The sequence below is a fragment of the Fukomys damarensis genome, unplaced genomic scaffold (assembly GCF_012274545.1).
Source record: "Fukomys damarensis isolate Sample0158 unplaced genomic scaffold, DMR_v1.0_HiC HiC_scaffold_36, whole genome shotgun sequence".
Taxonomy (NCBI): Eukaryota; Metazoa; Chordata; class Mammalia; order Rodentia; family Bathyergidae; genus Fukomys; species Fukomys damarensis.
The window spans coordinates 3,697,289-3,716,895 of NW_022900948.1; positions in this window are offsets into that span (position 1 = coordinate 3,697,289).

Sequence of the window (19,607 nt, forward strand, 5' to 3'; positions counted from 1 at the left end):
TTCCACTGAAGAATTATTAATTTTAATTTTATGAGTTTTATTATATTGAAAAATGAGTACTAAGTAGTACAAATATCACAACAATAAAGTAATTTTTGATATTTATTGAGTTTATAAAAAAGCATCAAACTTTTCCACATCAACTGTTTTTTGGTGTACAAATTCTAAAAAAAAAGAACACAGATACATTATTATGTAAACTGCAATGAAAATATCAATAGCACTTTACAAAAAATAATCTTTCCTTCAATTATTACACCCATATCAGTCTGCACACATGACAGGAATATGTTCCATACACAAGTATCACTTATAGTAACAGAACAAGTGCTTTGCCTTTCTGGCCTTTTTGTAGGACATATTTGACATCTCATTAATCTTGCTGTTTTGTCAGGAGTTTCTTATTATATTATACAGTGTGTAGTTAACAGGAACATAAAATTTCAATAAAACAAAGTATTAAATTGAGTATGTCTTGTGCATTTAAAGTAGACATCAACGTCTTAACATCAGCTATATACATGCTTACAAATTCAAAAAGATAGCATGAGAAACAAATTATTTTATGAACTACAAGGAAAACACCAATAGAACTCTAAAACGAAAGTTAAGCTTTCCTTCAATTTTCCCACCCAAGGCAGTCTTCATACATGACAACTACATGCTCCATCCACACTTCTCGCTTATACTGACAGCACATGTATTTAGCTTTCCTTTCTTATGTGGCGGTCTTGTCACCTCTCCTGTCTTACTGTTTTTTCAGGAGCTTCCTAATATACTGTAGGACATGCACTTAGGAGTCAGATAAGGTATCAATAAAATAAAATAGCAAATATGAGTGTTTAGAATAGACATCAACATTTTCACATCAATTGTTCATTTGCCTACAAAAACCTAAAAGATAACATCAGAAACAAAAACTGATAGGAACTACAATGAAAATACTAACAAAAGTGTACCACAGCAGTAATCTTTGCTTCATCACTGACATCCAAGGCAGACTTCACACATGACAACTTCATGTTCCATAAACAAGTATTGCTTATACTGATAGCACATGTTGTGTATTTCTGTCCTTTTTTGTAGGGCACAGTGGCCATCTTTCTTGATTTTCTGTTGTCACAGTAGGTCTTTGTGATGCTGCACCTGCCTGTTCACCTGTCAGCTCACCAGTGTGCTCCACAATTTTTTGGCATAGTTTCCTGGCAGAAACATTTTGTTTTCCCTCTTCTATAAATGATTTCTTATGAGTTTCAGTCTCAATCCTAGAGGAAAATTTATCCATGATGCTTTGCACTTGTTATTTTCTTTGTAAACTATCGCAACTTATCAACAACAAGTACTCCACCTTCGGTTTTGCTGTACAGACTTTCCATCTCAGGGTTCCATTTTGTTGAGGTTTCCCTATCAATATTTCCATTGTACAGTATTTACATCAGCAGTGCCATGCCATGTACTGTGCAGTTGAAGGCTCCGTGAAAAACGATGGTGAGAGATCAAGAAACTCAAAGAATCTGACAAAAAAGACAAAGTAACAGTAAAGTTTACAAAGCTGAGGCCAGGTGGAAACGCTCTGTCCTGGTGAGACAAAAAGCTGGGCTTGCATCCTCAGCACCTTTATTTATAGTGGAGACAGGGAAACTGAAATGGGATGCCTGGCTGGAACAGGGAGAATGGCTGAGGTCTGCAGAAGATAATGCTTGATGTTTCTCCGGTGAATAAGTGGGAAGGAAGATCGTCCTCTTCTCAGCCAGACCTTACTCCACCTTGCTCTCGATGGGAGGTGAGTTATGCCATATTTTGACTTTTTCACAAGTCTTTTATATCCCTGCAATTACTGTGAGAAATTCCTGCTCTGTACAGCAGACATAAGAATCCTTTCAGCTCAGCTAGTGAGGTGTTAAAATGAATACATTTTGAATATGGCTATGGGTGCGTATAGAACCTTTACTTGCATTTCAGCCTTTGTGTTTTTCACAGCATCTTGTAGAAATTTGTCTGCTATAATTTTCAACATTGAGTGGAATTTTCTTCATCATCGGAATCAAGTAGATTTTTATTGCCTGCATCTGTATCAGTTGATTCTTGTTTCATTTTATCACAGGAACTTTGGCTCACATGGCCAGTGTCAAAATCATCATAATGATGAAGATGATGATGATCATTGCCATCTACTCACACCAGTCTTCTGTTACAGAAACATGCATTTTACCATAATGCATTATCTTCACTGTTTATGCATGAGTAATCTGATGATTCTCTTTTGATCTCCTCCAAAACTTGCAAATCTGTTTTTTCATGTGTCATTGTACTGTTTTGGGCTATTTGTACCAGAAAAATCCAAAGAAAACTTTTTTTAAAACAAACGAAAAAAATGGAAATAAAGTATTTGTAAATAGGGAAGGGAAGAGGGGGTGGAGGGAGGGCAGGACAAGGGGAAAAAATGAGAACCAAGACCTGTCATGTAAAGGTACAAGATCCCAATAATGAATGTAACTGTACTGTATACCTGAAATGTACCAAAAACTCAATAAAAAAAAGAAAGCAGCGATCTTTTTTGACAAATAAATTATTAGATGAGTTTAATTTAGAAATAGGAGTAAAGGAAAGAATAAATGAACATTCTAAGAAATAATCCAGAATTCATGATGAGATTAATAGGATCATCAAAATATGAGAAACATTATTTATTTTAGGGGGGAAAACCTTGTCAATATATTTGTATCTGTAGAATCCAAAAAGGAACATTGAATTTCATTTCATCCTTAATTTTGATTATTCCTGTTTAAGTCTTTAATCTGTATGGAATGACATTTCATTCTTTTTTTTTTGGTACCGGGAATTGAACTCGGGTCCTTACGCTTGCAAGGAGGCCACCAAACCGCTGAACTAAGTCCCCGGCCCCATTCTTAATATAAGGTAAAGACATAATTTTATTTCATCACCATGAGAGTAATCAATAGTCCTTAGAAACACGTTGAAGCGGCCGTCTATGTACCACTTTTATGTAACACAGACTATGTCACAAATCATGTCTATAAATGTATTTCTGTGTTTTTTATTTCATTCCTTTAATCTCTTTTTCTATACTTCAGTCAATTTTCACAATATTATTTCCAAAACTTTTAGAGCAAGTGAATCTACTGTAACATTCTTCAAAGTATGTTGGAATATTTTTCACTTTTCACTTTTTGAGTTCTAAAATTAAAACAAAAAATACAAAGTTAATTTCTATTAAATCAATATGGTGATAATATGACTAATCAGTGTGGTAATATGGTAATACTTAATACTTGATAATGCTGATTTTTAAAATTTCATTTATATATTATACCTTCCCTGTTAGAAATTTAATATATTTAAATTTTTGTATTATTATGCATGAAAATTATTAGCTTTGTTCCTTTGTATTTAAATTTATTATTAAAATAATATATTCAAATATATTTTATAATTCTCTTGTCAGTATATACACATATTCAAGTGGTTTTATATGTAAATTTCTTATCCAGCAAGTTTATAAGTTTTAAAATTAACCATTAATTTAAAAATTCAGTAGCTTGTTTTGCATCTTCTCCATAGACAAATATATCTGACAGAAATCATAGTGTTGCTTTGATTTTTTAATTCAATATTTATTTTTTAATTCAATAATCATTTCATCTATAAGTATGATGTTTCTTCTATTAAGTTAATAGTTTATCTATTCTTGTTAGGTTCCTATTTATTCTTTTTATGAAAAGAGCTTTTCAAATGGAAACTATTATTTTTTTCAAAGTTTTGTGTAAAATTTAAAATACATATTTTTCTTTTACAGATAATGTAGTAACTTACTTTTGAATCAAAGCAAACTTGTCTTTTGGAATAAATTCGATCTGTAACTATGCATTTTTAAACTTTCAAAGTTAATATGCCAGAATTTAGTTAAGATTTTTAAATTTATACTTATAAGTTAGAGTTTTTATATGTCTGTGAAATTTTCATGGGTAAAAAAGAATAAGTATTGACTTTTAAAACATATAGAAAAAGAAAATTCATCACGGTCAAGAGTATTTCTCTAAGTAAATAAGTTTCTTGGTATATAGAGAGAAATATACATGCATGTGACTTCATTAAACAAGTGCCTCAGTTAAGCAATGAACAGAATTCTATGATGAGATAGAAAAAGAGAAAATACAAGTAGCTCTGAGAATATCCAAGTGAAGGTTTGAAAGACTAGCATAAATCCACCAGGAAAAAAAGATGCAGAAGGACCCTGGCATAGAGAGACTAGTGTGCTGAATTGCATGTATCTTTTCCATCTCTAATGATTTCATTTTAGACAAACATGTCTTCTGGAGCCAGATTCATGAAGCTGGCTTGGGATGTAACCTTTACCTGACTGTTTTTTGTACTCTTGACTATCATTGCTTTTGCACAACCACTGGTGATTCACTTGTCTGTATAGTTTAATCATAGGTTTTTGTTTTTTTCTCTGGTGACCTAACCCCAATGTGTAATTATAGCATTAATAGAACAACACAATTTTATCTACACTCTGGTGGTCAGGCATAAGACAGAAGCAAAACTACAAGAAGGAAAATAAAGTCCAAAATATTAGACATTCAACCATAGTAACTTGTTGGAGAATTAGTGATTTGGTTCAACTGTGTGCTTGGTTCTCAAGCTGGCAATTAAAACACACCATCTTCTACAATTAAAATGCACACCCTTCTGCAAAGGGCAAAACAATAAAATAGAGGCTCAGGCATGAGACTGGCAAATACCAATTCAAAATTTAGTGAGTACAGTAATGCCAAGGTATGGTGGTGGACTACTAGTGATATAGTTAGGAGAAGAGAACTAGAGTTGTGAGTTGTGGGAAGATTTATAACACAAAACAATTTTGAAAGTATGAAGATTCATACAATGATCAGGTGTTTTAGAATATGTGAGAGAAGGGACATGAATCTTCTGTCATCAGGATCAGACTTCTGTCTCTTTGAGACTTTCCTAAGGAAAATATCTCATTGGATGATGGTCATTTTTTTTTTTTTGTAAAGATTTTCAGCAAAACACAAGTATGGTGTTCAGTCAACAGTGATGTGTACCAAAAAAACAAAACCAATAATAATATGTCCTGAAGCTGGAGCAGAAACATTTTCCATGTTTATTGGAAATACATAAGCTATGTGAAATGTGGCAAAATATAAAATTATTAAGGTAAATATTGATACTTACATTTTGACTTTTTCCTTTCTAACTAAACAAATCAATGTAAAAATGGAACTTCACAATCGCACCATCTTTTAATCACAGCAAGGCAAGGGAAATAGAAGAACTGATGATAAACACAAGCACTAATAATATTATTGTCTTGGTCACTTTCCAGTGAGACACAACATCCTGCAGCCACAGATCAAGAGGAGAGGTTTACTTTGGCTCATGGTTACAGCCCCTGGTTGGCCAGCTTCCGTAGAGATGGCGCGGTAGAAGGGCCTGGAGCTCTCATCATCGTGGCCGAGAGTAGAACACAAAGGGTGGAGCTGAGAAGCAAGGTAGACCCTTCAGTCTAACTCCTAATATCACACTCATCTGGGGACTCTCTAGTGAGTTGATTCAGTTATGATCCAGTCACTTTTGCACACATGCGAAGTTTGGGGCATATTTTGAGTTTAGCCATGACAATAATGATGTCAACACATGTCAGCCTGTGACGGAGCCAGAGGATTGTGCTGTTTCCTGCTGAGTCATTTCACAGAAAAAGAAATGAGAGCACATTGATGCAATGTCCTGATTCGTTTCTCTTTTAAAGGGGCTTGAAATATACCACATAGACACCAATTAAGCTTTCATAATATGTATAGGCCTTTTTATTCATATGGGATTTGGTGAGTGAATAAAGACAGATGATGGCAAAGCACATGTGCCTTTCCCTTAGGCAGGAAACCCTGGGACAGATTTCTGCTCACTCTATTTGTTCTTTAACTACTGCCTCCCTGGAAATATTCTCTCCAACTCTATAGGTAACCAGTTTATTCTGTTGCTCCTTTGTTTAGCTGTGTAGAAGTTTTAATTTGTTGCCGTTTTATTTTTTAAAATGTATTTTCACCTTTTTTGGGTATCATATTTATGAAATTATTTCAAGATTGTTGCTATGAAATTTTCATTTTTTTCTAAAAGTTCTGTAGTTGCTGGGGATTTAGCTCAGTGGTTCCACCACCTGGCTCACAAGCACAAGGACCTGAGTTCGATCCCTGGTGCCAAAAAAAAGAGTTCTACAGTTTAAGATCTTACATTTAAACCTTTAATTCATTTTTGAGTTGATGTTTATGCAAAGTGTAAAATAATGATTCCAGTTTTACATATGTAGATTTATTTATTTATTTATTTTTTAATTCTTCAGTGCCTTTGGACAATATAGTGGTCTTTAGGTCATTTACAATCATCTTAATCATTGCAGTTTTATAACTTTTTTTTTTTTTTTTTTTTTTTTTTTTTAAAAAAAGAGACAGGGTCTCACTATGAAATTGAGACTGACCTGGAACTCACTATGTAGTCCAGACTGGTCTTGAACTCACAGCGATCCTCCTGCCTCAGCCTCCTGAGTGCTGAAATTACAGGCATGAGCCACCACTCCCAGCTATAACATTTTCTGGACAAAATGCCCAAAATGCATAATTATGTAGAGGTTTCATCTGTTTCATGCTTTTAGTCCATAGCATCAAGACAGAAACATCATGGTGGAATAGGATGGTAGAACAAAGCTGCTTAGTTCGTGATAGTTCAGAAGCTGAGCAGAAGAACAGTACCAGAGAAGAAGGTATGATGAATCAGATATACACCCCAAGGTAACTCCTTCATGACCCACCTTGGCACAACTAGTCATATGCTCCACTAATACCTGAGAAAAAGTCACACAGTCAGTCAAATTGAACTCTCACCCTCGCCACCATATTTATCCCACTCCTTTTCAATTTGTTAACTCAAACGTGTCTCCTTAAACGATACTCAATCACAAATAAACACAATACCAACTACATAATTCTGCCTGATAATAATACAACTATCTCACATAGACCTGGAAGTATATTAACTCCTCCTACAAATCTCAATGTTTTCCAGCATTTTTCAAATTTTGAGTCCACGTCTCTTCTGAGCCTGAAGGCAAACTCTTAATTGTGAACCTCTGTAAAAATAAAAAATAATAAAAAATGACATAATTCCAAGGAAAAGTGCGTATATAATAAACATTCCAATTCTAAGGGTGAAATAGGGAAATGATAAAAACATCAGACCAAAGACTGAAACCCAGTATAGCAAAAAGTATGTCCTGTAGCTACATATCTGGAACGTAGAAAACGTGGTGGTAAAATGTGAGTTTCAGAGGCTTGGGTGCCCCCACCTCTATGGCCTTGCTAGTTGCAGCCCAGATTATTCCTGTCTTAGGTTGGCTTCGCACATATCCTGAAGCTTTCCTCAGCTGATGTCCCACATTCCTGGAATCCCTTGCATCCTATGGTCTTTGCTGCATATTCAGTTTAATGCCCAGGGCTTCATGCATTGAACACTCAGGAGTTTAGTGCCTATTTTACCAAGCTCTCCCCAAAAGTCTAGGTGGAAGCCTCCCTAATGGCTGGATGGTTGATCATGATGAAACAAATCCTGTTAGACCAGTTTACTATAAAGTCCCTTTTGAGCAGGAGTCACAGACAGTCTCTTCTTTAATGAGAGGCTGACACTTTTGCCCTCTTGAGCCTGGGATTGCTGGTATATTTCTGTTTCCTGAAATACAGTAAAGAGACTTCTTGTTTTATTCCTGAACAAAGCACTTGGTTTCTTTTTAATGGCACTTATGTATTTAGCAGAAACAAATCTTTTGGATCAAGTTTACACATGGTTCCATCAGGGCCACAGTATAAGTAATTCAAATGTTTTTGTTCTGCTTTTGGCCCCAGTTATATAAATCTGACTAAAAGCAGCCAGTAGTATCCATGCTACAGCCTTGATATGGGACTATTTTGATAATTTCCAGTGCCAGATTAATTACTAATCATCCTTAATCTCAGTGTCGTGCTAAGTCTCCTCCTTGCCCAGCTCATGGACAAAATGCAGATAAATTATCTGCCAGAGTGTAAAATACATGACTTCTATTCCAACTGCCAATGGAGATGTTTTACTCTTTCCTATAGCATTTTGAAAATTTTATTGCAATATTCTCAATCCCAAAAATTATTTCTTCAGCCAAGTCTAGTCTGCTAAAAAGGCCATCACAGGCATTCTTCATTTCTGTGAAGGTATTTTTGAACATTAGTGTTTTTTATTCTTAGGATTTCCATCCCCTTTTTTATATTGAACTTCTGATTTTGAATGCTTTCATCTTTATCCACTAGATTCATTTGCATGTTTGGTACAATTATTTTAAAGTTCATGTCTGATAACTTCAACATTACGGTTCTACTCTACATTATATTTCTGTGTCTGATTCTGATGCTCACTCATTTCCTCAAACTTTGTATTTTAACTGTTGGGATGCTTTATAATTGTTTTCTAGATAACCAAGCATAATTTAAGTAAATTCCCCCTGGAATTTTAGTTACCAATGGTTAACTGGGTCTGAATGTGGAAATATTTTTAAAAATAAACAATCCATGTAAGTTTTCAATTGATTGCTCCTCTGAGTAGCCTGTGACGTCTTGTGCTATCCTACCAGTTCCACCCAGGATGGGAATCATCTCTGTTTAGTATATCCACACTGTATCTGCTATCTTCCCAGTTATCAGAATGATGGTTATGGAGCTACATGTGAGGTACACGTCTCTAGTCACTGCACTAGGGAGACTAAAGCAGAAGGATGACAACGTTGAGGCAAACTTGGGCTACATATTTCAAAAGTAACCTAAACTATATAAGAAAATTCTATCAAAAACCACCTTTTTTCCTACAAATGAAAATACTTCTATGGCATCATTGTGGTTTTGATAACCTATGATTGCAGAATTCTACTGGAGGTCTTGAAATGTATCTTCGGGAGCTAAAGAAGATTTCTGTACTGGATAAAAGAAATTGGTAAATAGATCCATAGTAATGCTGTGGCAAAGCATGGTGGGAGAAGTAGTACTGCAGGCCTGTGATCAGATCTCAATCTTCCATGGCCTGTACCTCCATACTGTGCCATCTACCAATGTTTCTTAGTAAACCCACCTTTATGTTGGGGGCTGACTTGGGTATTTCTCTTGTCCAAGTCACTTAGGCTGGGATAAAATTGCAGCATGTTAAGCTATGGTAAAATCATTTCTCTTCAGGCAGACCTTGTTAATAAGAGAATGCTCAAGAGTATTTAAAAATGACTTCTTTTTCCCTCCACCAGGGTGTAAACGTGAGATTCTTCTCTGATCGTCACTTTGAAAACCTAGGCGAGCTTCAGAAGGTAACATTCACAAAAGGGCAGGGGCTCCGAGGACTGGTACACCTAGAGATTATGTCTCTCGGATCTCACACACTGAGCTTTCAGCAACTTGTAAGTCACAGTTTAGATTTCTATGCAGTACTAGTATTACTCTTTTTATCTGTTAACTGTTATCTGTCCTTACTAAATTTTGATGTTTGTATTTTGTCATATAGATTTTTTTATTATTTTATTTTCTTGCATCTAATTCTATCTTCAGCATATCTTATTTGACTTACCAGTATTCCTCTGAAATAATATGAAAATTATTAGTTATATGGATATTATCTAATTAGTTTTGTTATTATATGTAAAATAATTATGTTATTATAAAATAATATTTTCTGTATGACTTAAACCCTTTAACATTTTAATTTGTTTTAGTATGAAAATATTATAAATGTTCCCCTTTCACAATTGCTTCATTTATACATACAATTATATATTATCTACTTGTGAAATCTAGTTTTATATGCTTATTAAATTAAGATTATTTGCAACTTTCTAACATTCTAAAATAAAAAGATTTACCCTAAATTATCAATTACTATTTTTTATATTAGTATATTTTTTTCTATTTTCTTAATTTTGTAAATTTTGCTTTACATATTTGTTAATTTCCTATTGGGTCAGTGAAAATTTAGTGTTATAAATACTTCCTGTAAAAAGTGCACCTTACAGCATTTTATATTGACTTTCTTGTAATGTTTCTCAGCTTTTAGATTCATTTCTGTGATATTAATGAAGCTAGATAAGTTTACTGTTGGTTTATACTTGTTTGGTATATTTTTTCCTGTCTTTTTATAGGGCTTTTATTTCCAGATATAATCTCTCTGTGTAACTTTCTATTTTCAAATGCTCTGTCCTCTGTTATCTCTGTGAACTCAAACTTTCTAAACTCATTGAGTGGTTCGGGACTTTTTTGATTTATTTATGCACACTCTGTACTGTGGGTGAAAACTGAATGAGCAAGCTGGCACAATAATAAAATTCACCTTGTTTTTGCTCACCTCTTTAGGATTTTATAGCAAATTATATAGTAAGTAATTTACTAGTGTTATTTTCACTACCTATATTACTAATCCTTTCAAATTCATCTGCAACTGTATGTCAAAACAGATTCCAGTAGCTGGATATTTCCCAATTAAATTACCAGGGCTTCTCTACCTGTCTGGCTGAGGCTTTCTCCAGAGCTTTGATGCTGTTTTGGACTTGGGCAGGCAAATCCAATACTATGATTAAGTTACTATGTCAGAGCAACCCTCAAACAATTGGTAATAATAGAAATTCCTGGGTTGATTCCACATCATTCTTACCCTCAAGTTAGATGATTTTGACACATATTCTAAAGGCTACTATTGTGACTGGGCCCTGCCAGTGTTTATTTCCACACCACTGTTTATTTCTTTCTTTTTTTTTTTTCTTTTTTTGGTATCAGGGATTGAACTTGGGTCCTTACGCCTGCAAAGCAGGCTACAGAACCACAGAGCTAAATCCCCAGCCCACACCAGTTTATGAATGTTTCTTTACAGTCTTTCTGTCTTTGCTGCTTCACATTTCTCATTTAATCTTTTTCTCCAAATTAAATTTATTTGCACCTAAATATTTATTTCAAGTCTTAATTTTTTGTGTTCTTTGGTGCATAAGTTATGGTTCTCCAGAAAAATAGAACCAATTGAAAACATACACACACACACACACACACACACACACACACACACACACACACACACACAGGCTCATGTGATTATGGAGGCTGTGAAATGCTGAGATTTACCATTTTGTAAACTGGAGAGAGGACAGCCAGAGGTGTAGTGCCTTGAAGCCAGGAGAGCTAATAATGTAAATTCTAGTCCACCTGCAGGAGAAGATTGATGCTGGCTCAAAAACAGAGAGAGAGAATGAATTCTCCTTTGTTCACACATTTGTTCCACTTCGTCTTCACCAGTTAGATGAGCCCTACACCGTTCACTACTTTAACGAGTGTCTGTGAATTCAATTGTTGACCTCATCTAGAAACACCTTCACGGAATTAGCAAGAGTAATGTTTAACCTAACATCTGGATCCCTGGCTCAGTCCAATTGATATATAAAATTAAACACTGGAGATGAAAAACTCCATATGGACTTCATTGTATCTTTACAATGAGGAGATAACTGTACATATTCTTTATTTAGTAGAAATTCCTTCTACTGAACTGTTCAAATTAAGTGAACCTGAGCCTTGTTTTATCTTTCCAAGCCCTGTACGGAACTGAAAACTGAATAACAAATTTATAATTGTCTCAAGGCAAAGGCTAACTTTAAAAAGTTTTTTGTGGGTTTCCTGTGTGTGTGTGTGTGTGTGTGTGTGCGCGCGCACATGTGTGCATTTGTGTGACTGTGTATAATCTTTCTGATCTAGATAACTGAGAAATTCGTTTACAAAAAGCTGTGCATATGTGTAGATCATTCACTAGGAACATAGGTTGAGTAGCTACTATGCCCTACTGATGGAAATAGCTGATCAGTTTTTCATTTAAACATTAAAATGGCCCTCTTAAAATTATTTTTGTATGCCTCAATCCAGTTTTTATTTTAATTCACCTACTCTATCAAGTTTTTAAACCTTATATTGTAGAAAGCAGCATTTTTTTCTCCAGTACTAACTGTAATGTTTTGTTAAGAATTTGCATATATATGATCTTTATGGTAGACATCCTCCATAGACTGTGTTAGTCTTTGGTGCCTGTCGTTATTTTGTCATGAAGAAGAAAAGTTCTGTTTGGGACTTATTGGAGTAGTAAGTTGAAATTCACCATGCAACAACTTTTAGAATTCTAGAAATGTATAAAATTGGCCAATTTTCATGATATTTAAATATGATTTATTTGCGCTACATTCATTTTGTTGGACATATTTTGTACCTTAAGATATATTGTATATAATGTGAAATGCATGCAAATGCTTTATTAAAATCCTGGGCATATTTTTGCTTTTGACTTTATCTGTGCTTTAGATGCCGATTTTCCTCAGGTCTATAGGATATCAGTACTGTGGTTTATAATTACTTGAAAATTCCTCACAAATTATTCTGGCTGCAAAGGAAAAACTCACTGTTTACCAAAAAAATATTGAAATATTTTATGTTCTTTATTGGCACTGTGGGGTTTTGTTAATTCATTCATTGATTCAACAAATATATATTGATAATTTTTGTTCAAGGCATAAGGGTGATAGGATAAACAAAGTCAGTGTCTGCTTTCAGGGAATTTACAATCTAGTAACTAAGACTACTTAATAAATGGAACTAACAGTAAACATTTACTAATTTGGATAACTTCAAAGAAGGAAAACAAAGAAATCTTAAGAGAGTACATTAGGAATACCTGCTTTAGATTCAGATCAGGATTTTTTTTTTTTTTTGCACTGATGCTGAGACAAGAAGGAAAGGATGTAGCCATAAAAGTTGAGGGTGAGTGGTACCATAAAAGTGACAAACTGGAGACAGAGGAGACTGAGAGAGGATGAAGGGATATGCAATAGAGTGGCATAGAGTAGTGTGCAGAGACCAAATCAATTGAAACCTCCAGATCATGTTAAATACTGAGTTTTACTTAAGCTAAAACAGAAGGCAAACTGTTTCATAAGTTTAAAATAAGAAATTATATAAGATTTTTTTTTCCTAAATATTACTTTGGGCTGTTTTGTGGAGAATGAATTGAGGTTAACAACCCTGGAAAAGTAGATACCAGAGTTAGAAAAGCCTAGCATTTCCAGAGGAATTTGGAGCATGTACAGTTTATATTGATTTGTAATAAAGGGAAACTTTTTCTTGGTAGGGGATACTTACTTAAAAGAAACTATTAAAAATACTGCTTATTCATGGCTTGGGCTATAATGTAATATTCTCTCCAAAGGTTCCTGTTCAGATACAGAAGAGACTGTTGTTCAGAAATACCATGTAGTTTAATGTCCCCAAACAGCCCTCACTCTCTTCTCCTGAAAAGTATTAGAGATTTTTTGGAAATTGTTTTTGTAATCAAAGACTACTTACTCTTAAAAATGTCTTGAATAAATTATCAGAGATCCTCCCAGCAGTTTCATTAGGATACACTGAGTTTATCCTACCACAGTTACTTGAGTTAGGGACATCATGTTTCAAAAACAGCAAGCTGAAAAGAAACAGTGAAAAACATATGGGTTTTTCAAGTTTCTTCTAATACAGTTTTTCATAATATATACTCAGATGGACTTTGAATAGAATGAGATATGTTTTGCTGTATTCACTTTGTGGGCCGGGGGTGGGAGTATGAGGTTGTTTAATTGAACAGGAATATTCATTTTGTTTTAATTGAAAATCCTAATTAAGTTCCTGGAGAGTCATAATTTACACTGCTTATTGTGGCTTTTACTGCCATATTTTTGCCCTTGTATGCCTTTTTGTGATATGTTGATTAATTGCTAGAAATAGGCCTCAAAGAAAGAGAAAGGAGGGCAAAATCATGCAGCAATAGATTCACTAGTTACATTTTTAAATGCACTGCTGATGTTTAAATACTATTGTCCTTAGGATAACTTCTATCCAGGAATATCAATATAGTGATACACTTTATGGATATGATTTCCCATATTCCACAAATTTAGGTCCCCCCCTTCTTGCTGATTTATTTAAAACCATAAGATTCTAATTAACAGAAACAGTGAAATGAGCCTTCAGCAAATTAATTATAATTTCACATGCCATGCATATGAATAATAATCTGGTTGATAAATGTATAATGGTAGAAACTATTATGTGGAGTAAATGATAAAGGCAGCTTTATAGGAAATTGGGAAGAATATATAACTCAAAAATTCTTCTTGCAAGCTGTCCTTCAGTCTAATTGAGCTCCCAGCTGTAGTTCGAGTTTTGATATGGAGCTGTATGTGATGTGGTACCATTGTGTAATGTTTGATCAGTGAACTATTCCAAAATACAATATTGTGCTTTTGGAATTATTTGCTTCACCAGAATTTGCTGAGGATATCAAAGTAGATTTTTAAAACGTCTTTTATGCATGAAGTACTATTTCTAATAAAATAACCAAAAATATCCTTTTAAGCACTGAATTCTAATAATATGTTAGTGGCATAAGTATTTGGGGCAAAATACTTAATATTTTTCAGTAGAAGTCTTTAGTGGACAGTTCAGTTAAACACTCAATACATTTTTATGGCAAAGTTTATATAATATTATAATAAAATAATTTCTAGGGAGTTAGCGATCTTTTGTTATCCTTACTTATATGGTAGATATGTTTTAAAGATAGCCTGTGGTTGTGTATATCAAATGTCTTACACAACCTTCCTCAGACTTCTCCACAATTGTGATTTCAAATTTAGCCGTATATTCAACCGACAAAATTAAATACCACCTGGAGCACAAACTAAGAATTCCTATCTGAAGCAATTGAGGAAGATACTAAAAAAGTAAACTATAGTAGAGTCCATTAATGTGAATACTGGTCCAATTCTGAGGAGAGGTGATGGCTGCATATCATCTCTGGGTTGAGATTTAAAATGATTACTGAAATCAAACATGCAGGGGACCATAATACTGATTATGAGCAAAGCAGGCCCTAAAGAGTGAACCCCAAAATTGGCTTGTTAATAGAAGTGAGTCCAACTGAAGGCTATGTCACAGTCAGAGTAACTCCCACCCAAACTCCATTCCCGCAATTAAAACCTTCTTACTTGAAGGACAGTGTTCTAATTACAACCGTATATTGTGTCTATTCTGTTCCTAATTTGAGAATGCTTTGCCTTGCACTTTAAGAGCCTTGTTTACATTAACTTCCACAGAAACCACATGAATGCACATCCTCTCATGGAGTTCTGCATGTGCACATAACTCACCTTTACCCCAATTAATTACTGATAAAAATCAGTGGCTTAGACTGACTAGTGCCTTTGTCAGTTGTACCGGAATTGGTCAACCTGGCACCCTGCTTTCTGGCTCTCTTAGTTCTGTATTTTAGTTTTTTCCCCCTCAGGTGATAAAAGTCAGAATTAAAGTGGTCACACAAAACAAGAATCAAGAGTTTGGAAGGTACAGAAGATGCTATTAAGTTGAGTTAAGTGTGTGTCAGTTTGTGGGAGTGTGTGAGGGCTCGGTGTTGGAAGGGAATGAAGAGTTACTTATTAACCAGTTTTATAGGTGGTTTCTCAAATTAGGCCTTTTTTAGATTCACTTGGAGTGTTTACAACATTAATTTTGTTATCATACAGATTACCAATTTTACCAGTATCTGTCTTGAGCACAGGTATGAGTTCCTTTTTAAATATCTGTGTATTTTTAACTTGAGTGCAAAGTAGGAATTTATGTTTTATAGGTGATGGTGATATGCAATTAGAGAAATTTGGATTAAGACCAAGTACTGGGAAGATTCTTCACTGAAAAAACGACAAAAGTGATGAAAATCCGAACTCCTTATTATCTTGCATTTATATTTGTCTAGACATAGCCAAAGAGAGTAATGGGTTGAAAACAGTATACATATAAATAAGCATAAAGAAAGATATTGCTATATAGATAAACATTTCTAGGATTCTTAGGAATGGGCTTTTTTACTTGCCATAGAATGTGTCTTTTCTCAGTACTTGGTGTGCCAAGTGGTAGGACATATACCTTATGTAAGAAAACAAGATTTAAGTAATAAGACCATTATTTTTATGAGCATTTAACTAATTTGAAAAAAGTTATAGCAATCTCAAACCAAAATGATTGCATGAATATATTGGAATTTTCAGTGTTTTTCCAATATTATCTCCATCAAAGCGTTTTCTTCATCTTTATAATTATTGGTATTTAACTTTAAAGGACAAGGCATAATTCTTTGTAAAATATACGTGTTAAGGCTAGAGCTACACATAGTTTAGAAGTTTAAATGACAACGGATAAGTAGCTTAATATTTGTACCCAATAGCTTTTTAATCCATAAAATATGAGTTATGAGCTCCTTAATACTATTACACTGATTAGCTTAGGTACTATTTGACACAGTGCTTCATGGAATAGTTGATTAAAACATATAGTTCTTAACCCTCCACCATGTTGTTTCCATATCCAAAAAGATTTTGAGAGGATTTGTCACAGAAATTTACTGATTATAAAGCAGATAAATACACATTTGAATAAAATTTATGAGGCAAATATACCACTCATAAGAATTTTCTAGGATGAAATTCTTAGCTCCCTATCTCCCAAGGGAAAAAATTGTAAAACAAATTTTAATTTTATTAACACTAAGAGGATAAAAGACAGTTCTAAAAAACAAAAAAAAGCTCTCTTTATATACTGTCCTAAATGTTATCACTTAAGATCTTTTTCATAGGGAATACCAAATAATGTAACAAGGTCATGCTTTCAGAAATATATAAAACTAAAAGAAACATAAATAGAAAATAGGAGGTAGAAATTTTGCAAAAGGAAAGGAGGGAGAGGAGGGCAAAGATATGAAATAAAAAGAATTAAAATATATGTGAACATGTACTGAAAATATTTGGTGATCCTGAATTTCTTAAGATTCATTTGTCATAGAAAGACTTTATCTCTCTGCCAGTTTTGAAAGTTTTGCAGAGTATATCAGTCTTAGTTTTAAGGTTATTGTTTTCTATTTAGGGCTTTAACACTTAACTCCATGCTCTTCTTACCTTTACAGTGTGTGGTGAAAAGCTTCCTGTAATTCTAATGGATTTACATTTATAAGTGATTTCTTGCTTTCCTCTAACAGTTTTTAAGATTCTGTCCTTATGTTTGACGTCTGGGATTTTGACTACTTGACTATTATTTCTGTAAACAGGTTTAGATTTTATGTAGAGTTGATTTTTTTGGTGGGGGGCTGGGGATTGAACTCTGGATCTTGCACTTGCCAGGCAGGCGGCAGAACCACTGAGCTAAATCCCTGGCCCTGTAAACAGGTTTTATGACTTTTGTGCTATCTTTGATTATTCATCAATTTAAACCAGCAAGCAAGTGTTGGAATCATTTTTTTTATGCTTTCTTGTTGGTTTTAAAATGTCTCTGAGTTTATGGTCACTAACAAAAACCTTATCTTCTACTTCTGACACTGTCTTCACATCAGTCACTACTGTTCATAATTTCAATAAAATTTTAATCCCTTGTATTTCTATCTAATACTTTTTTATGGACTCCAGTTTTTTACTCAGATAGTCATTTATGGCTTATATTAGTTTATTTAGCTCAGTTAGCTTTTTATTAGTATCTTTTGTGAACTTATTGATTTTATTATGTCTGTTACCTGTTTAGCTATATCTTATTTGATCTCCTGAGAGCTTATCTATTTTTTATCTTCTTATCATTTTGATAAACTGTGTACTTTTTTATTTACTCCCCTTAGATTCCCCAAGGATGATCAACTTTGGGAGATTTGGAATTGTTTCAATGTTTTCTTGCCTTGTCTTCTCATGTATCTGTGTGCGTGTGCATGTGCGTGTGTGTGTGTGTGTGTGTGTGTGTGTGTGTGTTGAGGGGTTTGGGAGTTAATTATATTTGAAAGACTTTGTTGCTAGTGTTGAGATCTCTTTAACTAGCATCTGCTTTTTAGCAATCCAATCTAGTCATGGCTAATTATAGGCCATTTCCTCTGTCCCTATACCCAACCCCTTCTATGTATTTGGAAGAGGAGAGTACAGTGTAATTGGTCCAGAAGCCAATTTTTTGGGAATGAACCACAATATTGTAAATGACACAAAGAAAATCCAGATATTGGCATGGAGAGAAAACCAATGAATAGCCACAACTTTACCATACTGGCAATGGTAACAAAATCAACAACAATAATAAAGTTAAAGACAAACTGCATATTGACATACCATAAGAACCAATAAATTATTACCCTTAAGCATAGAAGAGATTTATAATTATAGTATAAGCACAAAGATTAACCAAATATTGACAACAATAAATATCTACTAAATGGAACTATTCCTCCACTAAAACTTTGAAAACTCTACAGTAATACCAGTGTTATTTAAATAGCTAAAGATTAATAACGCTTAAATGTTATACTAGCTAAATAGAGAAGGTAGGTAATGGGGGAATGCAAGAAGTAAAATTTGAATAAAGGAAGATGAGAAGGGGATAAAATTGAGATAAAGTTTCTCTTAAGGAGTAGAAAGAAATTAACAGAACAAGATAAAAATAAGAGAAAAACAAGAGATTAAAAACTAGAAAACAAAGAAGAAAAAAGAACATTCAAAGACAAAAAGAACAAATCCTCAAACTCCAATGAATGCATGAAAAAGAAAGAAGAAAAGAAAGAAAGAAACAAAGGAAGAGAAAGGGGGTAAAAAAGAAAGAAAAGAGAAATGTGCCCCAAAATTCCTCTGTGCTCTTGAATAAATCTTTTTCTTTCCAGGTTCTGCAATCTTCGAATCCAGCAGAAATGGGGTAGGGGTCATGAGTGAGTCGCTGCTTAAGACTTACTGTGTTTCCATATTGACCTTTTTGTTTGTGAATGCTGGATCCTGCTCTTCTTTCCCACCAGGTATGAGCCAAAAAAATGTGTCCGCTCCAAGACTATAGTCAATCCAGCAGCTCCCAAGTCTCGGATTTCTCTGCCTAGCTTTACAATCTTGTTTTTGAGTGTCCCCTTGCTCCAGAGTCCCTCAGTCTGTTGTGGCAACCATCCATGCTGACTCTATCCTTGGTCATGTTGGTAAATGGAGAAAGCAAGCAGATTACAGAGTTTTGTGCTGATTCAATACAGACAGGTTGGGGAAGTAGGGGTTAAAAAGACTGCTGAATTTAATGCCAACATTTTGAGACACAACCACTTTTTGAAACCACACATGCCTGGCCTGGCTTCTCACTACGTAGGACAGGGCCCCTGCATGTCTTTCTGCCTAGGATTAAACTTCCCAGAGGATCTATCTTCTGTACCCTCTCTGAAACTGTTTGCTGTGGTCATCTCCGACCAGTCTGTGTGTCAGGGCAACAGCAGAAACTCTGGATGATAGGTATTCTTGTAGTTTCTCTGCAGCTCTGTCCTAAACAAACGCTTTCTAAGGTGGCTCCTGATCAAACACTCTCTGATATCTTTATGACCATGCTGCCCTCGAGTTCTTCCCCAACTACTGATCTCCTTGGAGAAGAAGTCACTTTCTGTAAAAAAAAAAAAAAAAAAAAAAAAAAAAA